We start from the raw sequence: 15,000 nt of genomic DNA on the forward strand, positions 1-15,000 counted from the left end.
TTATTCACAAAAAATCATTTACGCTATGAATAAGCTACAATATGTCTAAAATCCAGGCGCCATTTTAGAGTGTACAGACTATACCTCATTACATATCTCCTCCCACAACAACACAGTATCTTGAACACTATATTGCTATACCCACGTCATAACATCGATGTTTATAAGTGCACCAATAGACTCTAAACTATGACCGGGAGTGTCAGGGAAGGGAAGACGAAAGGTAACGAAGAATGTGAAGAGAAGAAATGATGATGTAAGTTCAATTTGGGTGTTTGTAAATTTGCTGTCTGAACACAACACCTAATGTCAAGTGTTCTCAGCTTACTCCTCTTCCTCCTCCCTGCTCTTCCTTCTCCTCCTCTGTATTTTACTTCCCTCCTGCTGTTCTCTTTCCTCCAACACTAATCTCTCAATTCTCCCCTCAACTTATTTTCAATTATCTACAACATTACTGCGCGCAATCTGTAAAAAACACATCATTACTCTAGATTACGAACAATTTAATCAACAAATGCAATTCTCCAAGTGAGTTTCAGCATCCTAAAGTGAAAGTTTGGCCTCGACGACCCAGAAAACCTACAATTTCCCTATTTACCTGTACAAAAAGCCTTCATCAGCTCAGTATTATCCTCGCAAGCGCCTCGGTTTCCCTCGTTATTAGTGGAGACAAAAACGCTACAGAGATCGTCCTTCTTGCGGCCTTCGGGAAAAACACTATCACAAGGAGTCCTGACCCAGATCTTGAGCAGGACACGCAGGGAGGAGAAGCAGACCAGCGCTAGAACAATGAAGTGCTTTTGTTTCCCGTACACGCCTGAAAGAAGCAATTATCCGTCACTTTCACTCTCCTCGTCCTCCTCTCTCTCTCTGCCGTCTGCTCATCTTTAGGGTTCACATCCTCCTCCTTAATTAACCTGCTGGAGAAGGAAGAGTTACCTGGGCCCAAGGTCGTACTCGCAGTCTCGCCACCTTAGGTCTATTTTACCTTTCCGTTCGGCCTCCTGGGAACCCCCGCCGTGAGGACCTGTCTTATTTCATCCCTTGCTCTCTCCAATTCCCTCTTTAATAGCTACTGGACGACTTAATTACTCTCCTTAATTAGCACCTGTAACGGTCTCTTTGTGGCGACGCGCGCGGGTGACAACAGGTTCGGTTTCATGGGAAGGGTTCGGTTGCGCGACGCTTGCCAACAGTCCCGCCGGGGTTGAGGAACAAACACTCGCCCCAGACGCTTGACGAGGCAGGAAGTGAATCGCACTTTCATGCTTCTCTTGACTTGATTTACCATTCCTCATTACGAGCCGCGCCGCGTCGCCCCTCCTGTCCTGCGCGGAGAGAGTAATCGGACACGGGCGAGTCGCAGATGATGAGCGGGCTGCCATCTGTTGAGACAGTGATGAAGCATAATGACCACCACGCCAGCCTGCTCCTTGCTGAGACTTGGGCCAGAGGCACACTCGCCTCCCGCGTCACCCACACTCTTCTTCCTCCGTGGCTTCTATGTTGTGAAATACATGTGTAAATATCAATGAACTGATGGGTTACTTTAAATAGGCAATAAGTAACAATACAAATACGTGCAGGAAGACCAGGCCATCGGCTGCGGCACGGGTCTGAACGCGGCGTGCCCGAGGCGGGGCAGGGCGGGGCGGGCAGCTCGTGGGCAGCGAGAACCGGGTTGCCCCGGGGCACCACCAGCCCATTGTCACTCAAATCTCTGCCCGCCTGCTTCCCGGCTTCATCCCAGTGGTGCTATTACGGTCAGGGGGTCAGAGGGTCAGGGGTGGACGGGCGCGGGGCACACACATGGCGGGGCACAGTTATGACAAAAGTGCAGAGCCTGGGAGGGTGACATGGCACGAAACTGGTGAGAAGAAGCTTGGGCAAGAGTAGCAGAAGGTAGGGCTATTTTTTTTTTTTTTTTTTTGGCGCACCATGTGTTGCCTGGAAGAGTGGAGGCAATGGACACATGACCACAGCATCCCCGAGCACCGCGGTCACCTTCACGCCGCCCATGGCATGAACTGATGCTGTGACTCTTCTCTGGCAGTCCCACACACTGAACGTCAGCTGATCTTGTTAAGACTCAAAAGATCACATGGGATGATCAGCTGCAAGTGACGCGAGCCATTTATTTGTGCCCCCTTCCCTTATTTATGGCGTCACTTCACTGAGTCGCTTTGAGTGGAGCCACGAGTATTAGGTGTGGTAATGTAAACTTTGCCTCTCAAACTGGCAACACCACGTGCCCTCTAGGCTTTTCATTGTTATTGATCGGACGTGTCTTTCTGATCTTGAATCACGCGACTGTCAGGAAGATCAAGAACACTTTTATGTTCCGATGAATTACGCAAACAGGAGGAGGAGGAGGAGGAGGAGGAGGAGGAGGAGGAGGAGGGATGTCGTCCCACTTGGCACAGGTCCACCTCAGGGTCAGAAAAGGAGACTCTCTGGGCAACAAGAAAGCGAAAGTCACCTGGGCGAGCGATGAATGAGACTTTTTAGGCTTGGCACGTCAGAGTCATGGCGTGTGTGCTAACAAAATACTAACGGACTCCTGCCCTCCCTGTGCCGCCAGATTGATGTCCTCGTAGGGTACGCAACACAACCTCTGCCTCGTTTCCTGTCACCTCTTGATGGATCTCCTGCCGTACCCACTGCCACAAGGCCCTCGCATCTCACCAACTCACCATCGCGGTCCCAGTCATTCACCTTAAATAGCATTGCATCCCTTCATTCACCCAACCTTTAAGTTTCGAAAGGCATATGATCTTTCTATCCCCAAATGCTTCCTTACAGTCATTTTACCCACACGAGAACACTAACAGCCAGTACCTCGAGCCTATAAGGTAGTGTTTCTCCTTCTCTATTTAGTTCAAAGCCACTGTCCTAAGGGGAGAGTTTGGTCCAGTCATCCCTTCTGTACCCTGCCGCTAACCAGCCCAACGAAGGGACAACATTAGCATGCACGAGAATGCTGCACCGACAGACCTGAAGTGGGGCGGCGGAGGAAGCCTGGGAGGAGGGAAGAAGGGACGGGTCAGTGTCCAGCTGTTACAAGTGTTACCGCTGCCTCACATCTGTCGCCTACCTCTGCTTCCCCTGCCTGCCGGGGGTCAGCAGGGCGCTCCTCCTCCCCGCTACCAGACAGACTTCCAGACGCATCGGTCATGCTCCTCGCCCCTCCCCAAATTTCAAAGATTTAATACAGAAATACGCATCTCAAATGTCACATTTTCGTCTTCGCCTAAAAGGATAAAAAAAAAAAAAATCTTCGAGCAGAGAGAGAAAAAAGAGTTAACATCCCAAGCGGAAAAGTCTGCAGCAGCTCCTCCTTTTCGTCCCTACAGTCCGATGAAAAGTAATAAAGCAAGTAGAAATAGCACAATGGAGGCGAGCTTTCTGCATATCTGCCTTCCGTTCTCCCGCCCAGTTTCTGCATTACTAATTCACCGCCGTGTCCAGCAGAGCAGTGCAGCATCAGGGTGGCGGGGTGGGGGGGAAGGAGGAGCGCGGGCCGGCAGGCGTGGACAGGGAGAAACGGAGGAATAAAGGCGCTGAAAGGGAGTGAGAAAGAAAAAAGCAAACACAGGGCGGAGAAAGAAGACGGTGAGAGAGGAGGAAAGCAAAGCTGGTGAGGAAGGAACCGCGCAAACAAGGAATCGAGAAGCAAGAAGAGATGATGCAAGGAAAGGAGTAAAGGAGGGAGGTAATATAGAGAGGCAGGGAGAGGAAACAAGGTGGCTGGGTTGGAGGAAGGACTGGAGGAATGGCAGGACTGAAAGGGAGGGAAACTGCAGTCACAAGAGGCATCCTACGTAACTACTGAAAGGTCACGGAAACCACGCCGCCGTAGAAAGAATGAAGCGGCAGGACGCGAGGACAGAGGCGCCCTTTGATGCACTCGCCCCTACCAGGAACCCAAGAAATTGTCCCACATTCACTGCGGATACAGAAATCAACGCAGCATCTCACGGTACACGTCGCCTTATGCATCATTCACTCATACATACGGTACATTCCTAGACTACCTTCACCTTCACCTGAACTCTTCTCTGCACTCTTATTTTTCATCATTCATTATACCTGTTCTCTACATTTCCCTCCTCTTCTCTTCTATTATCGTGAGTTCTCTCTCTCTCTCTCTCTCTCTCTCTCTCTCTCTCTTGCAAGGCGACATTCATTTATTTCCTGTCTTTGTGACGCAAGCATTCACGGGAGGAAGAACGTAAATAGTTGTTTTTGTGTGTGTTTGGTTAATGTATGCAATATGTACACAGTAGGGCTTGGTGGTGGTGGTGGTGGTTATAGTAGTAGTAGTAGTAGTAGTAGTAGTAGTAGTAGTAGTAGTAGTAGTAGTAGTAGTAGTAGTAGTAGTAGTAGTAGTAGAAGCAGTAGTAGCGAAAGCAGTAGTAGTAGTGATGGTACTAGTAGTAATTGTAGAATGAATATAGATAGACTATAAATAAACATCACCACCACCACCACCACCACCACCACCACCTACAACCACCACCACCAACAAACCAAATATAAACCAAACCAAAAACAAAATAAAACAAAGAAGAACAATAACAAAACACAAAATAGTCCCACACCAACACGCACACACGCAAACAACCATAACCCAAACTAAACTGAACCAACTAAACTTTCAACCACTTCGGAAAAACAGAAAACACCAAAACTTTGCAACAGACCCATGAAAACCAAAGCGAGGAAGCAAAGCAAGGAGAAAAACAACCTGGAGAGGGACAAGAGGGACCTAACCTTCTTGCAACTAAACCGAACCGAACCAGTCAACCAGGGAACCAGTTTACCCGGGTCTCGGCAGCCATCCAGCCAGGCGGTCAGCTAAGAGGGGCATCAGGTAGGGTGGGTCTGAGAACATCACTGCGGGGACCCACTTTTTACTTGGTGGTGTGAATGGGCAGCCCGAGGTGGCGTTGAGGGGAGTAAAGGAGAAGGAATGCTGAGGAACTGGCTGCCTTTTATCCTTCCTTCCTCGCTCCCTCTTGCTCCCTCGGCTCGTCTCGTTTCTCGTCTCCCTCTCTTGGACAACGAGAGAGAGAGAGAGAGAGAGAGAGAGAGAGAGAGAGAGAGAGAGAGAGAGAGAGAGAGAGAGAGAGAGAGAGAGAGAGAGAGAGAGAGAGAGAGAGAGAGAGAGAGAGAGAGAGAGAGAGAGAGAGAGAGAGAGAGAGAGAGAGAGAGAGAGAGAGAGAGAGAGAGAGAGAGAGAGAGAGAGAGAGAGAGAGAGAGAGAGAGAGAGAGAGAGAGAGAGAGAGAGAGAGAGAGAGAGAGAGAGAGAGAGAGAGAGAGAGAGAGAGAGAGAGAGAGAGAGAGAGAGAGAGAGAGAGAGAGAGAGAGAGAGAGAGAGAGAGAGAGAGAGAGAGAGAGAGAAATACATAAAGGAAACGGAAGAAAATATTACTACTACTACTACTACTACTACTACTACTACTACTACTACTACTACTACTACTACTACTACTACTACTACTACTACTACTACCACCACCACCACCACCACCACCACCACACTAAGCCTTACCAGTGGCGTGAAACAAAGAACAATCATCATATCTTCCCTTTCAAATTCTAAATAGAGAAAAAAAAAATGCATGAAGTCTATTCTCACTTCCATTTTTTATCCTCTGCTTTCCCTTCGCGCCTTCATCACTGTCTGTTCTCCCATTAAGATGAAGCTGATGAAAAGGGAGAGGTATCTTTTTTTTTCCTCCATCAGGCATTACTATAAGACAGGTGAGGATGGGAGGAGGAAAAAGTGTTATGTTGATTCGCTTAATGATTTCAGGTGCTTGTCTATTTTCACACCTGCTTGCCTGCCTGCTTATTTTCCCTCCTTCCCTATTTATTAATCTGTCTGTCTTCCTGATTGCTTGCTTTCCTGCTTACATTCCTGTGATGCCTTTCTATTTATTTCCTTATCTGCCATCTCCTTGCTTACTTGCCTTCCTGAAAAATGTGTATGAAATAGTGAAAAGGAATATCTATAACCTGAATTATCTTAAGTTAACCAAATCTTACCTAACCTAACTTAATCTAAAGTTACTAAAATCTAAGTTAAAATTTATGAATCTGGAATGTATTAAGCGAACGTAACTCTTGACACAACACTTATCGCAGAAAATTTAAAAGCATCTACAGAAAAAAAAGATGAACTTGTATTCTTTAACGAAATTCCCAGCAGCCGGTGCCCTCACAAATCAAAACACTCCACTTACAACGACAAAGATAAAAATACCAACGAATCCACGGCCATACCACACACTCCAGCCTTCCCCTTGGTATCTTCCCTCCACGCGGGACCTTTAACACACCACGGCCGCCTCGAGTGACTGAAACAAAGGGCAGCAGAGAGGAGTCACCCTTTATGCTCCTCCCGCCTCCCGCCGCCTCATGATTGTCAGTAGAGCAGCGTGTATTTAGCGCCACATTCACGCCGGTCATTGGGGGTTGAAATCGCACGCTATTGTTTGCTTGAGCGAGAGAGAGCGAGAGAGAAGCTGCCTTATTCCTTCTCCCCTCCTCTACTTCTCCAGTCTCCTCTCCCCTCCTCTTTTTCGCTCTCCCTCCCTCCCACTTGTTGTTGTTCCTTAGGTTATTGGTATGTTGGTTCTCATGTTCGTTTGCAGTCATGTACGAGAAACGAGTTAAATATCACGAGTTTCCTCACCTGTAGTCATTGTAAATACCTGCTTTTCCACCTGACATACGTGAAATGGACTAAGAAGCACTAAATCACGTATTTAAATAAACCTCCCTTATGAAAGCAGGTGAGGGATGAATGAGGAACTTTTGGGACACAATTCGGACGCATTAAAGTGTCCTCCAAGATTCCTAAACTGGATGAGGACAACAGTGGACTGATTTGGCCTTTACTGCTCTTTGTCTCTCCACCTGTGCCGCCTCCCTCTCCCCTGTCACACGCTGCTCACCAATTTGTCCTCCCTGCTGGGGCGCTGAGCAGAGCAGGGAGACGGGCTGGGAGAATGCTAAGAGAGGATGCAGCTCTTAGAAGGAATGGAGAAAACAACAGGTAGAAAAGGGAGAGTCTGAGAGTGAGAGGAAAGAAGAGTATTGAGGTTGAGTGAGAGTATGAGAGAGAGTGGACGCAGTTTTCAGAAAGAATGATGATGAGAACAAGAGGAGAGAGAGAGAGAGAGAGAGAGAGAGAGAGAGAGAGAGAGAGAGAGAGAGAGAGAGAGAGAGAGAGAGAGAGAGAGAGAGAGAGAGAGAGAGAGAGAGAGAGAGAGAGAGAGAGAGAGAGAGAGAGAGAGAGAGAGAGAGAGAGAGAGAGAGAGAGAGAGAGAGGTTATATATAGATAGAAAGAAGTTAAAGATTATACAAGGTTATAAGATCATTTCCAAATTAATCAATGTAAAAAGAACAAAACTAAATAAAAATGCATCTAAACATCAGAAACGGGTGACCTTTCCCTTCCCTCTCCCCCACTCTCTCTCTCTCTCTCTCTCTCTCTCTCTCTCTCTCTCTCTCCCCACCTGTACGTGTCCTTCCAATAAGGATAACCCTTGCTTGACCACTGACCTCCTGACTGATCAGGATTATAAGACCACAAAGAGAATGCCGACGAAAACTCTACTGTTGTTATTTGCCCAAGATTCTTAACCTCTTCAGTAATGGAATGCATTTTTTTACCTTGAGTTTTGAGTATGATTAGACAATTTTACATTAGGAAGGGTCTATGAAGTCAGAGGTTAATAGCCACAGTTTTTACTATTTCAGTCCCCATTAAGTTTCTGAAGCTATATAAAATCGCCGAACAGTAATCAGAATGAATATGGAAACGCGTCATGGTACTGAAGGGCTTAAGTATTTTCTTCTCTTATAAGGACTGTTTTCCAAATTCTGCAAATCATTACTCGATTACCCATTGACGTTTTTCTTTGTAGCAATGTCAATTTTTGTTAAATCATCACTCGAATTATAAAAAATATCCTTGTAATTCTTAGTGACTTCCGCTAAACTCTATTAACTAAGCATTATAGGTAAGATATAAACCTGTTTAAACTCCATTACTTAGATTATAGTTGACATTTTCTCCTTGTGACAGCGTAGTATTGTTTAAACCATTAGACTCTTGAAAAATAACCTTGAAAACCATAATGACTTCTACCAGAGCCTGTTAAAATTAATGAAGGAAAGATGGATAAGTGGTTCGCCGTTAGTTAACCTCTTGTTGATATATTTTCTTCAGTTAGTGTTGTCATTGTTAAACCTTAAAAGAATTACGAAAAAAATCCTTCAAAACCCCAAGGACTCCCAATAGAACCTGCTTTATGTAATGAAGGTAAGACACATATATGATTAAGAACGCGAAGGTCAGTTTCTAGAGTGGCTGGTGACACGACCCCAACTGGCGAGCTTAAAGGCCCCATTTGACTAATTAAGGTCCTGGGCTCTTGGCTGCGGGCATAGGGGGTTAAGTACAACCAGACACGGGATTACTACTATAAGGATTAATTAAAGGAAAGGGGTTTGGGGTAATTGGATTGTGGATAAGACAATTAGAAAGGAGTAAATGAATGTTTTGAGAAAAGTCGAGTATGAGGATTGTTTAGCGTAGAAAGATGAAGTTAAGCAGACAATATGAGTAGATGTGCTTAATTCTTGGGTGAAATATATGATGCAATTACATTTTGTTTCTCATACGCTGTAACGTCATTTGTTCCTGTATTTTGGCTATTCCCTTACTAATCTTCTAGGGATCTTGCATTCAACTGGGCCTTATTTTCAGTGTTTGTTGTCCTTGGCTGGTTTCTCTTTTGCATAAAAAACAACAACAACGTACTATGAAGAAGAGATTTGAGCTCAAGGCGAAAAATGAGCATTCATATTACTGTAGACAAAAAAATCAAGAGGGAAAACAGAGAGAAGGATACAGGGATGCAAAACAAGACTGTAACTGCTTCCTTACCACCACTTCCTTTACTCCCTTTCTCTCTGACACACACACACACACACACACACACACACACACACACACACACACACAAAAACACTTTCCTTCTTACCGGCGTCTCTAAACATTTGTAGAAAGCTGAAAGATGAACAACCCTCTCAAATTTCCAGACCAGTTTCCTCCATTCATGAAAACTCAAAAGGTACCCTCCCTTTTCCTCTCCCTCTCCCTACCCACCACCACCACCGCACATCCGCCGGGCTCTCCTTACTCCCTTCCGTACGGGCGAGTCTCCCTCCACTGCACAAAGGATTCACCGCCTTGCGCACCGTTGACTCACAGGCTGCGTGTCTTCCGGTGGTTTATGATGGAGTTTTTCCCGTTCTTGCCATCAGGGGAGGCGTGGGGAGACTTGTCCATATGTGAGGGACGCGAGTCGTCTTTCCACCCTTTCAGGAGACAAGATATACGTTGCATGTCTGAGGCAAATGTACACCTTTCCACACATCTTATATTAAATGGTAACTGAGAGGTTAAGATTGGTGTTTTTAGATATTTATTTCATAAATATATATATACAGTAACTATAAGTCTCTTTGGTTTGTAGAAAAATATTTATATATGACTAGATCGTTACAGAGACGTAATACTGATGCCAGGTACGGTACGAGGAGATCAAGGGTGACTAGACGGCCAGGTAACCAAGTGATTGCCGAGGGAGGGGCCAAGTGCTGGGTGTGTGCAGGAGAGCCTCAGTTTCTCGCCGCAGCACAGCAGCACGCGGCACCCCCAACTCAGCAGTACAGAGATCAGTAAGCCAACACTCACTCACACACTCACTGTCACTCTCACACACACACAGGTACAGATGTTCTTACAAGCTAATTGGTGCCAAGTGCCGACTAGCGCACATGACTCAATGAGATCTTTGGGGTTGTCGACTAGAATGTGAGCAAATAACTAGAACAAAATACCTGACTAGTAGTAATACATTTTTGGTTAGTAGCTGTAACTCATTTTTTTTCTTTTTAGTTTTTGATAAGATAGTTAACCTAGTGAGATCTTTGGTGTGTTAACAGGTAAAGTAGCTTTAAAAATAAACATTAAATAAATTAACTAAAACTAAGACACCTAATATCTATCATTGGTTGTGTAAAAGATTGAGATACAAATAAAGGGGGAGTCTTGGTGAACCCAAGCTAAGAAAACCTTTGGTATGGTGCTGTAAGACCCTTGACGGGAGGGAAGTTGCCTTTCCCTGTGCCTTTGGTGCGAGGAAACAAAAGCCCGTGAGGGGAACCAGAAGGACCAAAATGAAGCTAGGGTGACAAAACAACTACTGACAAGACTGGCAACTACGTGAGGCTTTCGAAAGGAAGCTACAAATTTAGATATATTGCATTAGTTTGGTGCAGTGAAGGTAAATTTAGCTTAGAAGGAAACTTGAAAAGGGGTCTTGTGGTGCAGCAACGACCTCAGCAGCCAGGACACGCTGTAAGGTCACTATAATACTGTGCAGCGGTAAAGATTACTCGAACTTGGTACTAAGTCTTTGGTGAGAGAGACTAAAAGAGAAGGTCCAAAAGGAACCTTCAATATTTGATGGATTCTTTGGTGTTTCTAAGCGTTATCCTAAAGGATCCTTTACTTCTAAATCTTTGGCTTTGTGTTTTGAAGGAGATCGAGGAAAGCTGCAAGGTATATGCATAATACTGCAGGAACCTAAAAACTAAAGTAATACTGAACTGCTGGTGGGATTAATACTGGGGAAGGTTGGTACAATGTGACATTACTGACCAGGGTAATACTGATGACAATGGGAAGTAAATACTAACCACGGGATAATACTGACACTGAAAGAAGCATTAATGAGGGCGGAGAATCGCAGCAGTGACTTCAGCTGGTGTGGGCGGCTCGTGGGAGACTCGTCCTCTAAAGGTAGGCGATGACTAGAGTGGCGAACCTCTGAAGCCGAGAACTGGCTGATCCAGCAAGTCTTGCTCGGCGTGACTCAGGGGTCCTCTTCCTTATCCTACAGACTCTTGACAGGCGACGACTAGATGCGAGGCGTCATCCACTCCTCCAGTGCGCCACAGGGCAAGCCTGGGTAGGTGTGGAGGGACGAGTGAAGGAGTGCCATGTGGCATAAGGTCGAGTGGGTCCAGGGCGCGGGGGGCTCTGGGCGGGGCTGTCAGGCGGCGGCGGTGACAGCATACTCACTCCCTCCCCTAGATGCAGCCCCGCCGACCCGCGCCCACCGGAGCCTCGACCCATGATGGAGACTAGAAGGCTCATGTTGTAAGCTGCATCCGAGGGCTGCGGGCGGCGTCAGGAAGCTCTACCCGAGAGGTGGGTGGGGGCCCTGGTAGACTAGATGGTGGATGACTAGCTGCAGCCCGGCGGTGAGTCAGGGCTAGGAGGCTGGCGCTCGGTGACGTCAGCTGACTAGGGTGTGGGGGGGAGGGGGCTCTTCCTCCAGGACGGGAGGTCTGTAAGACAAAGGACGTCGTCAGGACATCACAAGGGCGCCACCTGGAGTGTGTTGCACTAAAGCTCACTGGATCACTGGGTAGAACACAAAACACGTAAAGCAACTTACCGAGTGAGTGGTGGAGGCGTGGTGCGGTGTGCGGCGGGCGGCGACGGGACGCCCGGCGCAAGTCTCCACTGCGACTACAGGCTGAAGCTGTTGTGATTTCCCTCAGCGTCCAGGAGCTTATATACCCCGGCGCCGGCAGGTGCACCCTCCACGCGTGTCCTGAGCCAATCCTAGCGCGGTAAACAACCTGCCACGCGCCGCCTCAGCCAACCCGCGAGAGCGGAGGGACCACCGCTCCCGTTCGCCCAATGAGCGACGCAGGAGAGGGTTGAGGCAACCAATGGTGGCGCGCTGGGAGGCAGGTGGCCGGCATGTGGCGGCACGCGTCAGGTGAGCCACCGACCAGCCTGCCGCTACCAGGTGGCCGCCCACCACTACCACCACCACCAGCGCTGCCACGTAACACCGATACAGTGAACACCACAAACAAAGCTCATTGAGTTTTGCTTGTGCATTCTGAGGCAAAGCCAAATTCTGCTTAGCAAGAAGACAGCTTCTCGCGGATGTAAGGCTTCTCATGTGGCGTCTACTGTGTGGAGACTGGTGGGCGCGGCAGGGCGGCGGGCAGGCCTGGGTAGGGGGAGGGCGCGTGCGGGCGACACAGCTGGCCGACATCTGCACGCCCGCACCTCCCCTCGCCGAGCGCCCATTATGCCCGAGGCGAGGGTCTTCTCCCTCTCCCCTCCTGCTTCCCCCAACACAACACTGCCTAAGCATCGGTCCTTGACACAATGGCGCCGCGGTGCAGGGCCACCGAGGACCTGCCCACACCTGCCTCGGCGACCCCACACCTGCCTTCTCGTTTTATTCGCGCAGCTGCCGCCGCCACTTTCTCATTCACCCAGCACGCGGCACTCACCACCTGACCCGCTCAAATCTGCTTTCACACCTGCCCTTCACTCTCCCTCGCTCTCACTTCAGCCGAGCCTCACACCTCCCCACTTACTCTCCCTGCTCACCCTCACGTTGTGATGAGGGCTGGTGCATCAACACCCCCAAGGAACCATCACGTCCATCTCCGCACCACATCTGACACCACAGCACCACAAGCATCACCACCACACCACACCACAAGCACATGTGTAATACATCACCTTTTCCTCTACATTAAAACCATCAACTAAGACATCATAAAGCCCCCAAAAATAAAAACACTCCCATTCGCCCTCACCTTCCCCAAAAAACGACAAACTGCAATAAAAACACAAGATAACATCGTAAAGTTACCTAACACTCACAAAAAAATCATCCCACACTATCACACCAAACAAAAAAAGAAAAAGGGAAGGAAAAAAAACGAAGAAAAACAAGGAAAACACGGCTGATTTTTCCCCAGGCGTGGGATAAACAGGGACCCGTGCCGAAAATATACCATCTCGAGAGCAGGACCCAAACAGAGGCCTTCAGGATGTAAACACAGGGACCGTCTCTTCCCTGGGACTATTCTTAGCTTGACCTCACTAGCAGCTGTCCGGCGGAGGTCAGCTGGGCGGGCTATCTGGGGTCACGCAGCGTTACAGAGGCAAGGGAGGAAGGAAGGGAGAGGAAGAGGAAAGGGAGGTAGGGAGGGAAAGTAGGGGAAGCGCGTGCCCTCCCTCAGATCAAGTGGAGGGATGGAGGGAGAGGGAGGGAAAGAGGAAAGAAGGCTTAACTGTATGACATGATGGGTATGGAGAGAGAGAGAGAGAGAGAGAGAGAGAGAGAGAGAATAACTACAGCAAAAATCACACACACACACACACACACACACACACACACACACACACACACACACACCTGCATTTAAAGTCCCCAAAATAGACTTTCTCCTTCCTTTACATCCATCTCTCCCTTACATCCTTCCTTCCTTCTTTTTCTTCCGGTGCCTCCTGCTCCTCTTCCTTCCTCCTTCACCTCCTGCTTCCTGTCCTTTAAAACCTGTCCAGTTCCTTTCTCCCTTTAACCAGTGACGTGTTTCCCCTCGTGCCTACATTTCCCAACATTTAAAAGGGGAAAGGGGAAGGGGAAACGTTCACGCGTGTGTTTTCACTTGGGGGAGTTTTTAGAGGGAATTGAGGGAAGGAAGGGGAGGGAAGGGAAGGGAGGGGAGGGAAGGGAAGAGGGGAAGTTAAAGGGTTTGTTTAGAATAGCTCGACTTTATTTGTTTGTTATCATTTTCCTCCTCGTCTTTCCTTACCTTCCGTCCTCTCTCTCTCTCTCTCTCTCTCTCTCTCTCTCTCTGGAGGTTTACTTTTCCCAATATTTGTTTACTAGTTTATTTTTTCCAGTTTCGCATCTCAAACTCCCGCGATGAGATGTTGCTACACTTCATTTCTTTATCATCCAATCCCTCTAAGTCTCCCTTATTAATTATGCGGTTCTTGAAAGACTATTTCTCCACTTAAATCTCACACCATCTCACTCCCTCTCTCTCTTTCTCTCTCCAGCACCACCACCACCACAACCACCACCATCACCTCAGTCTCCCTCACAACACGTTTCCTTTTCTATTTGTGACCTACAGGCGTTCTTAATTTATTTCTCCTTCTCCTACTTTGCCACATCCTTCTCGCCTCCCCTCGCCACCACCTCAGACTCACCGCACACGTGTTCCTCTCCCTCTTCCCTCTCTTTCCCCTCAGCCCTGCGCGTGTCTTCAACTCGTCTCGACCCTACAGGAAACCCAGACTTCCGCCACCACCACCACCACCACCGCCACCATCACCTCATTTCCCCTCCCAGTGCCCCTCCCTTTCCCTGCTTCCCTTTGCTACCCTTTCTCCACCTTCTCTTCCTCTCTTCCTTTCTCTTATCTTCATTATGTTATTTCTTTTTTCTCTCGTTTAGTTTGGTGTTTTGTCTCTCTCACTTCTGGTATATCTATGACTTTGTGTGTTTTCAGTGAGGAAGGAGGAGGAGGAGGAGGAGGAGGAGGAGGAGGAGGAGGAGGAGGAGGAGGAGGAGGAGGAGGAGGAGGAGGAAGAGGAGATATGAAGTGAGAGAAAAGAGAAAATAATAATAAAAGGAATGAAAAAATGAAAAAGAAGAGATGGAAAAGTGAAGAAAACAAAACAAAGCAAAAAAAGGATGATGAAGGAGATATGAACATAAAAATAACTAAAAATCTCCACAAATAGGAATGAAAAATGAAAACGAGGAGGGTGAAGGACGAAAACAAGGACGAAGAAGAAGAAGAAAAGGAGGAGGAGGAAGAGGAGGAGGAGAACAAGAGGACACATGCAGACTGTCAAAGGATATGGGTCCTACCGGAAGCATCCTATCCTCTCCTTCCTCCCCTCGCCGCAGCCTCCTCCTCCTCCTCCTCCTCCTTCCTTTCTTCCTTCCCCTCGTTGCAGGTGTCCCCCTACCCCTCCTGACCCTCGCACGTGGCTCAGCACCAATGACTGACACCCAACACCCGACTTCGCTTCCGCTCACTGATTCTTTGGTAACCTTAGCGTCTGACCGACCTGT

General features: G+C 47.9%; 1 protein-coding gene and 1 long non-coding RNA gene across 3 annotated transcripts in view; both read right to left on the reverse strand.

Annotated features, from left to right (window-relative positions):
- LOC123506667 overlaps positions 1 to 15,000 on the reverse strand; it is a 226,638-nt gene that overhangs the window by 168,993 nt on the left and 42,645 nt on the right. The window lies entirely within an intron of this gene.
- LOC123506669 lies at positions 9,488 to 11,641 on the reverse strand. Its single transcript, XR_006675482.1, has 2 exons — positions 11,548 to 11,641; positions 9,488 to 11,437 (listed from the first exon to the last, which is right to left on the reverse strand). It is a non-coding gene; the product is annotated as an uncharacterized LOC123506669 (long non-coding RNA).

Source organism: Portunus trituberculatus, chromosome 20 (assembly GCF_017591435.1).
Source record: "Portunus trituberculatus isolate SZX2019 chromosome 20, ASM1759143v1, whole genome shotgun sequence".
NCBI classification, from domain to species: Eukaryota; Metazoa; Arthropoda; class Malacostraca; order Decapoda; family Portunidae; genus Portunus; species Portunus trituberculatus.